Here is a 12,056-nt window from a genome sequence, read left to right on the forward strand (position 1 = left end):
CCCCGCACCAGGATCACCAGAAGCGTCATTTGTGAGACTCTTCCAAAAAAAGAAGTCAGTGGGATAAAGGGACTATATGAGCAGCAAGCAGAAGCAGGGAGGAAGCTGGGTCAGTTTCCAGATTTTGCACAAGTAGAGAGATTACTACCCACCCTACCCAAAGCCAACCAACATGCCCTGCCTAAGAGGAATGAGCAGGCGTGACCTTCCATGCCAGGCTCTGAAAGCAAGGTCTCAACTCTCCCTCACAGGGCCTGCTTCGCTCCCTTCTGCCTGGGAGTTGGCTGTGTGTCCCCCAGGGTGATAATCAACTATCTCCAGTCTCCCCAGTATAGACAAATAAAGAAGAAACCCAGGCAATGGGGCAAAAGTGAAATAAGATGGTAAAGAATACAATTCTTACCGAGAGGCCAACTGACGGTCAGAGCCTCACTGAAAACCTTTTACCTCGCACCTAAATACCAAAGCAGGACCAGGCAGTTCTGGGAGTGCTGGCCAAGAGAGGCGACCTTCCTCTATCAGACAGACCCAGCCACCAAAGTTCCCAGCCATTGGATGGACAACGTCAGGACCGCACTCATCTGCAAATAAAACTTCCATTCCCCCAAAGACAGGTGAACCCCCACTCCCAAAGGGAACAGGACAAATCACTGCCATACTCTTTCTCCTTCTTCCCCAACCACCCCTGTGACCTTATTTCTCCGTGTGCTTTTCCTCACTTGAAGATGGTAGGTCAGAGTAGTTTGGGGAAATCTTTGTAACACGTACTCCCTCATAAACAGTGGGGGGCAAAAACATGCTAATGGAACAAAGTCTAAGGAAAGGAGAGACAAGAGTTAATGCTTGTTTAACCTAGGATGTACCATGCAGGAAAATAGCTGCTCTCATTCATTATCTTATCAATACCCACAACAATCTTCTGAGGTCAGTACTGTCATACTTTACAAATGAGATGACGGAAAATCAGAGAGGTTCAGCAATATGTCCAAGATCACACAGCAGAGGCAGGAAAACCTAATATGATCATCTTTTTGTTGTTATTATGGTTTTCTCCTCACTTTAACATGGCTGCTGGCCTTCTGCTCCTCTACAAAGCAAATCCATCTGCTGTCAGGAAAAGACCCCTCCCCTCCTGCCTTGTCACCAGCTCACCCAATCCCATCCAGGCATGTGTCTATTTGACAAACCGCAGGAGGGAAAGCTGCTCCAGGCACGGCTCAAGCTGCAATGCTTTTTGGAATGAGGGGTTTAAAACACCTTTTTTGAATGATCCCAAATCTGCGAGAAACAAATAAAAACCAGAATTCTTTGGCTGTGGTCTATTGGAATATCTAGACCCTTTTCCCAGCATCGTGACATTTTCCCTCCGGACTTCGATGTTAAAAATAGCCTAGCAAACCCTGTGAACCACTGTCTCCTTAAAACACAATATGGATTGTGTGTGTGTTTACCACTTTGAAGAAACGCTCTGTGACAGGAGACAGGCTGGCTGACTGTTTGACTCCTCGAAGAATCCACAGGCTCGTTGTGCTTACAGTAAACAGACACGCGCACACACTCAGGCGGCTCTTATGCGGGACAACCATTCCAAACCCGCGGCTAATGTGCCTTTAGAACAGCCCTGTGAGGGGACCAGCACTCTGCACAAAGGCCCCGCATTCCGTCTCCCAGTCAGGTAGATCAAAAGCCTGACCAGGCAGAATTTTAAGCAGCTGCCACCTTAATATTGCTAACTGCTTTTATGTCTGCATGGGCTCAACACATTTTGTTCGAGAAAAAGTCACTCAGGTGACTTTCTGGCCTCTGTAAAGGGAGGCGCCTTGACAAAGGCCTCTCCTTCTGGAGCCACTTTATAGGCAGCGCAGGCTGCTGACAGGACATGAGAACATTTGCTGGAAGCCAAAACACCTCCTGGAAGCACAGGGATGGGGAACTGACCTGAGTCGTTGAGGTTCATGATGAGAGCCCCTCGGGTGGACTGGAACATTCTACCATGGTCAGGTGGCAGGACAAGAGCAAGCATCCTAACGGTAAAGGGACGTTTGACTGGAAAGCCCAGCTCAACGCAGACCAGCTAGCTGGGCAGCCCTCCCAAACCAGGCGCCCTGACACAAAAGCGGCTGATCCTTCAGCCACGTGTGTAAGCAGCTTCCCTCAGAGAAGCACAGAGGCTTGCCAAAGATCCGGGGAAAGGGCTCCTCACAGCCCTGAGCAAAGGCACATCAAACCCTGAAGGGCAATTTTTAACAGCAACATGAGGTAGTGCGGCACCAAGTGAAAGAAGTGGATCCCCCAGTTGTTTTTTGGGGTTGTGGGGGCTAGGAAGGAGGGCCTGACATTTGCCAACAGGACGCTCCTTTTAAGAGGCACAAACCCCAGGGGGCAAGGATACTCCAGGTTGCCCAGTTAAATTGGAATTTCTGAAAAACAACAAGGAAGATCTTAGTGCCAGTGTGTCCCAAATATCACACTGTTTATCTGAAATTCGTTTAAGTGTGTGTGCGATCTTTCTGTTTGCTAAATCTGGCAACCCTGGCCTCATTGCAAAGTCCGTTGTGGGCCTCTTCCTCCGCACGTACCAGAGCCTTCTTCCCGTGAACCGGAGGAGGCGGTTGGGCCAAGCAAGGATGAGGGTGGGTAAGAGGAATGATTTTCTATTTAGTCAAGAGGGGGAGGATATAAAAGGATTGATGCTGTAGGGAAATAGGTGTGAGGACTAAGGCCCATGGAATCCACGGTCTTGAACCCCTACCGTTCTTTGGGCCCCGCCGACCTCTGGGGTGACTTGATGATCTCATATGTGATTTTCCGGTTTCTATCTTTCTTCCCCCAAATCTGAAATCAGCAGTAACCAGGGCACAAAGCCCCATGACCAAGCTCTACACATTACCCACTAAGTGCCCCTGGTGAGGGTTCCACAGCCAGGCCCCCCCCACCGCTTGCAAAAGTTACGTCTGCCTCATATCACAGTGGAGATGACCGCGTGGGAGGAGAGGTGGCTGGCCCTCCTGCGAAAGCAGAGGCAGGGTGGCCTGAAGGTCAAGGGCCCTTTGGGTAGCTGTCACTGCTGCCCCCTCAGGAAGCCTTGGGGCAGATCCAGGGCAGCAGCTAGTGTGAATGTTGTCGAGCATCGAGCATCGGCATGTCCACGGCCAGCAGACGGTGTGGACCCAGAAGAGGCTGCCTGAGGCCAGGCAAAGGCAACTGGAAATCCCAGACCGGGGACTGCAGCTCCGTGTGCCACCAACCTCTAGGCCCTGGCTGGCCCGGGGCCATCCGCAGCTGCAGACCATCCCCGGCCTGCACTCTCCTCCTGAGCCACCTCCTTCCACTCGCCTCTCCCAGAGTCCTGGAAGAGGAAGGCAAGCCCCAGGTTTGAAGTGACTTTAAGGAGCATCTATCTGCTTTGCAAAATTAAAAAAAAAAAAAACAGTGTTACAATAAAGTTGCAAAATTAAAAAAAGAAAAAAGGAGCATCTATCTGCTGCAATTTCCCATCAGCCTGCATCCTTGTAGACACAAGAAACTCATTCCTTCATGGTCGGCTTCTTCTACCCCCAGTCATTCCTTACGCTGAGTCCAAACCCACTGGCTCTCACACCTTCACCCAGAACCTGCGGTCACCAGGGGCCCGTGTCACCCTTCTACTGTATGACACCTGTACCAATTTACTGGGCAGTTCTCAACTCTGTTGGGGGGGAGAAGCATGAAACAGTTTTATTTTTCTCCAATGATCTTTTTTAATTGAGGTGTAATTGACATAGAACTTTAAAGTTTTGGGTTTGTTTTTTTTTTTTAATAATCTCTACACCCAACACGGGGCTTGAACTCACAAACCCGAGATCAAGAGTCGTATCCTCCTCCAACCGAGCCAGCCAAGAGCCCATGACATAGAACTTTAGAATAGTTTCAGGTGCACAACATGATTCAGTATTTGTATCTGTTAGGAAATGATCACCACAGAAAGGTCTCGCTAACATCCCTCACCAGACCTAGTTACAAAATTGTTTTTTCTGTGATGAGAACTTTAAGATCTACTCTCTTATCAACTTTCAAATATGCAATATAGTATTACCAACTATAGCCATCATGCTGTACATTACATTCCCAGGACTTCTTTATTTTATAGTGGGAAATCTGTACCCTTTGACCCCCCTTCACCCATTTGTCCCACCTTTTTTTTTTTTTATTCTACGCAGAAGTGAGATCACACAGTATTGGTCTTTCTCTGTCTGACTGACTTCACTTGGCATAACATCAAGCGGTTATTTTCAATGATACTGTGTCAACTCTCCCACTTCCTTCCCTTGATGACATTTTGAGTTTATACCATAGACTTAACCTCAACTTCGATTTCAGCCGCATCTTCCCCCCTCCTCAGGACTGACTTGATCAGACCCTGAATGTGTGCAGGGAGGGGTCAGGGTTGAGCTGTGAATCAGCTCTTGGTCTTCAGGGTAAGGCTACTCTGGTGTGCTGGGTACGGAGCAGGGAGAGGGAAAAGCGCCAGTGTTTCTTTAGCTCACTGGGTCTCAATGTAGTCCCTTTCCTACTGGTTGCCTTCACTTCTTAGACTAAGAGTTAGGGACAAGATTAGGTCCAGCTGTAAGCTTCCCTGTTGGTTACTGAAGTTTTCTGGCTCACACCGAGCCACTACTGGCATCCTTTTGGGGGTAGGTGTTTCAGGGGAGTTCTGTCTGAGTCCTTCAGAGGAGCCTGAGGGGGACCTCCTCATGGCCCAGTTCCCTGCTGTCTCTCTAGTGCCCTCAGCTTGTGCTGCCAGCATCCATCCCCAGCTCTGGGCAGGGGAGTGCCATCTGCTGGGCAGTACCCATGAATGGGACACTGGAGGACCATCTCCAAGCCAGCTGCTTCCACAGCTCCCCCTCCCTGGGCCCATCAACAAGCACGTATCCCCACCTCACCTTTTCTATATGGTCCATTGGCTCAGGGAATTTTGTTCATTGTAATCCTATACGCACTGAAGGCATAGGTATGACTACACTTGGTACCAAGCAGTTGGAAAAGTCTACCTTTCTGATATTAAAAGGTTAAAATGGCCAAGATCCATATACATAATGGAATATTACTCAGCCATTAGAAAGGATGAATACCCACCATTTGCATCGACATGGATGGAACTGGAGAGGATTATGCTAAGTGAAATAAGTCAAGCAGAGAAAAATAATTATCATATGGTTTCACTTATTGTGGAACATAAGGAATAGCATGGAGGACATCAGGAGAAGGAATGGGAAAATGAAGGGGGTAAATCAGAAGGGCAGATGAACCATGAGAGACTACGGACTCTGGGAAACAAAGTGAGGGTTTCAGAGGGGAGGGTGGCAGGAGGACGGGTTAGCCCAGTAATGGGTACTAAGGAGGGAACATGTTGCAATGAGCACTGAGTGTTATATGCAAATAATGAAGCATGGAACACTACATTGAAAACTAATGAAGTACTGTATGCTGACTAACATATCATAATAAAAGTTAATTAATTAATTAATTAATTAAAATGGCCAAGATCATTCTGACAAAGTGGAACATTGTAGTGGATTCGAAAACCAAGGAAAATAGCATATGGGGCTGAGAGTTCTACGGATTTGTGCAATTCTCGGAACATCTGCATATCATAAATAGCTCCACGCAAATATGGACACCCAAACTGGCTGAGCTATTTGGGCCCAACTGGGTGAGGCAACTCCCAGCCCTCCTGGCAGCCCTGAAGGACAGTGCTAGGCTGCTTCATGGTCTCATCTGGTATGCTTTTCTCTCTTTCTCCACAAAACTTCAACCGAACTATTACTCCACACTGAGTGTTAATCCCGTAGAATACCTGAATCTTGAACGCATTTGGAACAATCTGACTTTCTTAAATGAGCAAAGTGTATTTTCTCGTAAGTCAGAAGGGGATTAAAATAAACTTTCCATACACTCGCAAACAAACAAAAAGCAGCACCTTAAAGCTAAGGCCAAACGTGCAACTCAGAGCTCAAGCAACATGAAAGGTGGTTCGTATTGTTTATCAGAGGAATCGAGTTGCCAAAAACCTGCAGGATCGTCCCACGGTAGCTGGGCGCCTGGCTTTTGGTTCTTTCTCCTCCTCTCCTCCTCTATATCCCCCGCGTTGGATGAGTTTTCTATCGCTGCAAGTTTAGCAGATTAAAATGACTAAAAACACAGCGGAGATGTTTCTCCGCACAAATAAATGGATTGCCTCAGTTTCTCTCGTCAGAAGTCTGGGCCTCGCTGGGTCTCTGTGGTGCCTGGAACCACGCAGGCCTGCAATCAAGGCGTCATGGGGCCACGAGAATGAACCCACTTCCAAGTTCACTCAAGTTGTTGGCAGAATTCCCCTCCATGTGGGACTGAAGGCCCCCCTCCTCATGGCTTTGGGCCAGGGTCATTCCCAGATCCAGTAGCACCCCCCAACCCCACATTCTGGGGCTCCGGCCTCCCCTCCATCCCCAAAGCCAGCAACAGTGCTTCAAATCTTTCTGACCACTCTTTCTGCCTTAGCTCTCCAACTGAAATGTCTGCCTTCCTCTGCCGCTTTCCAGGGTTCGTGTGATGACATTGGGCCACCAGGACAACCAGGTAATGTCCCTATTTTAAGGTCAGCTGGTTGGTAACCTTAGTTACATCTACAAAGCCCCCTCGGCAGTACCTAGTTCTGTGTTTGACTGAATAACCAGGGAACAGGAACCCTGCAGGGCCTAAATAGGCCACTCCAAAATGTGCCACCGTGGCCTATTGATTATTTTGAATTAAAGTTCCTTAAGAAGCAGTAGGGCAAGAAGGACACTCCGACCCTCCTTTATCCCCCTGAAAGCAGGAAATAAATCTCCCAGGTGAAGGTACCTCCACGGCTGGGAGGTAGAAAGCATCCTTGTCACCAGAGATGGGGAACTGAAGACTCAGAAGACCGTATAAACCAACTTTGTTGCTTCTTCATTAATTTGCTATCCCACGCCCGAACCCCCGTGTTTTGTCAAATCTTCACAAAGAAGTGACTAGAAGGCATAAAAGCAGGCTGCTCTGGTCACTTCGTTGACACTCCTAGTTCTACGGGCTCCCATTTTCTCCTGTTCATCTGTCCTCCGTCCGTGTAATTATTAGAACCAGCCAAAGAACCTCGAAGGGAAGAGGGGAAAGATGTCCGTACAGCACATCTCTGGAATCCTGCCTACCACCGTCTCCTTCTGCTCCCATTCACTAACTTGTTTTTTAGTTTAATCTTCGTCTAAGCGCAGATGGAGACCCAAGCGATTTTAATGCACGTTGTCACCTCCCCTCTCCTCTTCCGACCCGACAGCCATTCGCGGGGCCGCAGGCCCGCCTCGGCCAGGAAGCCCCGGGCTCGCAACCTAACCGGACGCGAGGGCTGCGGGCCGCCTGCGACGCACCGGGTGACCCGCGCACGTCACCCTTACCTGCCGCAGCCTCGGTGTCCTCAGTGATCAGGTGCGGATGACGACACGCCACGTACGCCGTTGTTACGACGATGTAATGAGGTCACAGGTTCGGAAACGCTTCCAGACTCCGCCGTGCTTTGCGCATGTGCGCGTGCGCACATGCGCACAGGCACGCACACGCGCACGCACACGCACAGAACGTCGATGGAGTTCGACACCACCTGCTCTGTGAAGCCTTCCCAGCCCCCGGAGGGGAGCTCCTGGGATGGGGCACACCGCCGTCCCGCCTAACGTCGGGCTCCTGCCGTGGGGGGAGAGCCGAGCTGCCCCGTCAGGTGAGCGCCGGGCCTCCCGGCCGCCTCGCAGCCATCGGCCAGACGCAAACTGCGCGAACCGCTCTCAGAGCGGACAAGCGATTCTCGCAAAGAACCCCGCGCGGGAAACGGAAGTGGAGCTCCTCTGCCTCGGCCAGAGTGAGGGGGACTCCCACCTGCTTAACCTCTTTCTCCCCATCCTCCACCAGCACACACTCACACACACCAGCACCACTCGCACCACCCACACATCAACACACGCCCTACCACGTACACCACACACACAAAACACACTACACACAACCACAAACACACACCACCCACACACAATCACCACACACATACACACCACACCACACACATCAACACGCCACACACCACACACAACCACCCACACACCACACACACTGCACACATCACACACACACCACATACACCACACATACATATACCACACACCCACCAAATACATACACACCACATATTGCACACACACCACATACACCATATACACATCACATATGCACATACACATCCCCCCCCACCACACACACACCTCTTTAAAGGAGATAAGCTACAAACCTTCAGATGAGGAAAAAAATATGTAAAAATGGCACCATTTACTCAAATAACATGGTAATAAGGAAATTCCTTCTAATGACAGTGATTTTTCTCAGGAAAAATGGCCAAAGTCGCTCTAATAGAGGAAGGCACCTGCCTCACAAGGGCCCGATGGGTGGTCTCCGGCGAGGAGTGGCCAGCGGCGTTTGTCTTTGGCTCTTTCAGGGCTGAGAGCCCCACCCAGAGTAGAGGTCCCTGCCTTCTCCCCAGCCCACCCCCTCCAGAACCAGAGCTTCTCCTGCTCCACTCCAGATTCAGGCAACACCTGCACACCAAAGCGGAGAATTCTGAAGGTGCACGAGAATCTGGGGGAGTCGGAGTTCCTCACTCTGGGCACAGGGTGGCATCACTGCAGGACAGGGAGCCAGACGCTGGGCAGGGAAGAGCGTGAGGGAGGCCTGGCGGGGCGGGCGTCCAGGAAGGGCAGGCACCCCGCCCTATTGGTCACCCTTGGAAGGACCACCCAGGAGAGATGCCCCTTGCTCAGCCCCAGGAAGTGGGGAGGTAGACCAGTAGCTCGAGTTTCCTTCTCCTCTGCACCTGCAGGCATTCACACACTTTCCTCAAGCTCTCGCTGGTGCCCGATGAGCCAGCAGTGGGCACAGCAGGTGCTGACCAACTGGAGGGGACAGGGACCAAGTTCCTCAACAGTCCCTCTGATGGGACAGAGAGGAGGTGGCCTGCCTCCTAGATTTCCCTCCTAGATTTTCCTAGACAATGGAGCCTGGCCCAAAAAGGCAGATATAAGGGATGGACACACACCCCTGAACCCAACTTAATGCTTCCTCCTTCATGTCCTCCCTCCCCCACCTCTCCCTTTTCTGTCTTCCCTTCACCCAAAAGGAGTGTGAGGCCTCGTCCGTCCTGCCTAGTCAACCCGCAGATGTTAATCCAACATTGCCCTCCCAGTCCCACTAAGAGGGCTTCGAGAGATTTTGCGTCTGAGAGATAGAGAGCCAAGTTCAACGTGAGACTAACAGTAACAGTAACAGGCTGCAGTACTGCTTACAACACCTGACGTTCGTTTCTTCGGTTAGGCCTGCAGTGGGAGGTGGAGGGTGCAAATGTCTGCATAAGGATCCCCCTGGGTCCAGAGGGGGAGGGGCAGTCCCTGTCCACCCCATTAGAACTACTGGTAGGAAGTGTCTATATGTACCATGAATTTATCAAAGTTGTCAAAGTTAATGTGATTGCTTCAAGTACTTTCCACTATACATGCAACAAAAACCAGAGAAACCTATCTAATACATGTTTTAACAGATAAAGTTGGGCCAAATCATCAAATCAAAGAGCCGAGGGACCTTAGGATTTCTCAATATTTTGATGTTATAGACAAAGAAGCTGAATTTCAAGGAGATGCACTGTTTGCTGAGGGTTTGACCAGGGTGCATTGAGTAGACCAGCTGCACCCCCACCCACCCCCGACTCAGTTCTGTCCACTTCCCAAAGCTGGCTCCCCTTAAGGATTCACTCAGCAAATTCATTCATCAGGAATCTGTTTGCAGCTTGGATGAGAGGGAGAATTATTAGACAATTTCTGTAAGACTGCTAGCCTTAGGGAATTTCATTCTGTGCCAACATTGATCTAAGCCTGGAATCCTTAGCTGAAACCTCAAGATCCCTAGTTTGCACGAGCTTATGAAATTCAAGAAGCAGGAGTCACTTTGGTGAGATTATCATTGTCCACATTCCCTCTGGGCTACAGCAGGCACAGCAGGCCTGGCTCTGAGGGAGGCTGGGGCTCATCTCCAAGGGCTCTTGAGGGGCTTGTTCGGAGGGACAGCTCCTGGCCAGAGGGAGCTGGGAGTCAGAGACAAACTCATCCCCAAAGAAGGGAGTTGAGAGGCAAACCTAAGAAACCCCATTGGATTGGTTGTTGGATCCAAAAGTGAAATCAGGGGATTATACCCTTCTGATCACTTTTTATCTTTCTAAAACTTAAAGCGACTCCCCTTACTTCCTTGCTCAAGCTCCGTCTGTAGCTTCCCACTGACCTCTGGATACAGATTCCATAGCAGAGCTTCTAAGACCCTCTGTGACCAGACGCCTGCTTCCCTCTCCTCACCTGTCAACCAAACTCCACTCTCACCTCGTTCCCTCTGCCTGGAATGCTGACCCCCTCACCCACTCTCTACCTGCCCCCTGATGCCAATTCCCATCTCCACCTTTCATAATCCCCAGCATTCCTTGAAGTCCAGCTGGGACTCACATCATGACCCCTTTCCCTGAGGCCCACCTGGGGATGAGTCAGTCCCTTGTGACCCCTTGGCATGGTGTCCCTTGTTCTGGCATCATGCTCTGCCTTACGTCATTGCTGTTTATTGAAACCAGGCCTTTCTCCTCCACGAGACTAGAGCTCTCTGAGGGTGAGGACCATGTCTCACTCGCTTTTGTGTACCTTTCACGCCTCTGCTGCTGTGCACATCAGCTGCTTGCAAAAAGTCTGATGAATGAATGAATGAATGAATGCTCTCAATTAAGAGCTGCCAAGAATATAGACCACTGTCACACGTGTCTCAAGTCCGAGGGAGCTAGGACTTCTACTCCAAGAATAGAGCGATGAAACCACTGAGGCAATGGGAGAGAAAAACTTTTTTTCCGCTAGATCTACAAACAATGGCAAGTACCACTTGTAAACAAAAGACAGAAACATCAAACAGAAAGCTTTGAAAATAAAAAGTCAGTCCTGAGGTACTTGGTTACAATACTGCAAAATAATCAAGATCTTAACCAGTATTTGGGCAATGACCTGACATTTTGTGCCTTTCAAAATACAAAATGTGCCAACATAACCACGGACCAATGATCAGAAAACTGGTGTCACTGAGAACTCCATTACCAAATCCCATTTGCCCAGATTCCTCATTTCACATGAGCTATCATCTTGCTGCTCTCCTCTGCCGCCACTTAAGAGCCTCATTATTAGGCAAGGAGCGTGCACATTTGGATGGGTAGAACATTTGCTATTATATTTTAAGGTACTTCCCAAAGCTATCAAGTCAAAGCTATAAATGGCAAGAGGGGCGATGTAATTGTCAACAGAATATGAAACAAGTCTGAAATTAGAGTCAGTTCTGCTCAGCCTGAAAGCATGTGCCAGCACAGTGTACACCCCAGAAAGGATTCTGGGGGTTCAAGAAGCAGTCAGAAAGCTGGGCGGCCGCAGGCAAGTCACTTAACCTTTCCTGGACACATTTCTTCATCTAAACAAGAGTGGGACTAGATGACCTATGAGGGCCAAGACAGAAAAGTTCTGAAATACTAAGTAAAGTAAATGAAATGGAGTCAAATGGGCCACCACCCACAGATTTATGCTATCTACTGACCTGTTATTTTGTGCGGGGCTTTGTGCCTGACACCCTACAAATGTGGGTCTCTATAACCTCACAAGCTGCGACAGTAATATAGGGTGGGTTAATTAAACAGACATTAAATCCTCCACCCACTGCAAACTAATTCCAAATTAGAAAAGCCAACCTCTGAAAGGACATCCTGCCCCACAGTTTATTGACTTCAGATTCCACTTACGCAACAACATGAGTGACTTCCCAAGGCCACACCAGGCTCCGAACCTTCCCGGTGAGAACCTGATGAAGGGAAACACTCATTTTCCTGGGCATACTGCAATGGGTTTCATCAGTAAAGACAACAAAATAGGGCCATGGGCCTGAGGGAGATGCAAAGGCTGCATTAGGTACTAAGA

Source organism: Ailuropoda melanoleuca, chromosome 17, assembly GCF_002007445.2.
Source record: "Ailuropoda melanoleuca isolate Jingjing chromosome 17, ASM200744v2, whole genome shotgun sequence".
Taxonomy (NCBI): Eukaryota; Metazoa; Chordata; class Mammalia; order Carnivora; family Ursidae; genus Ailuropoda; species Ailuropoda melanoleuca.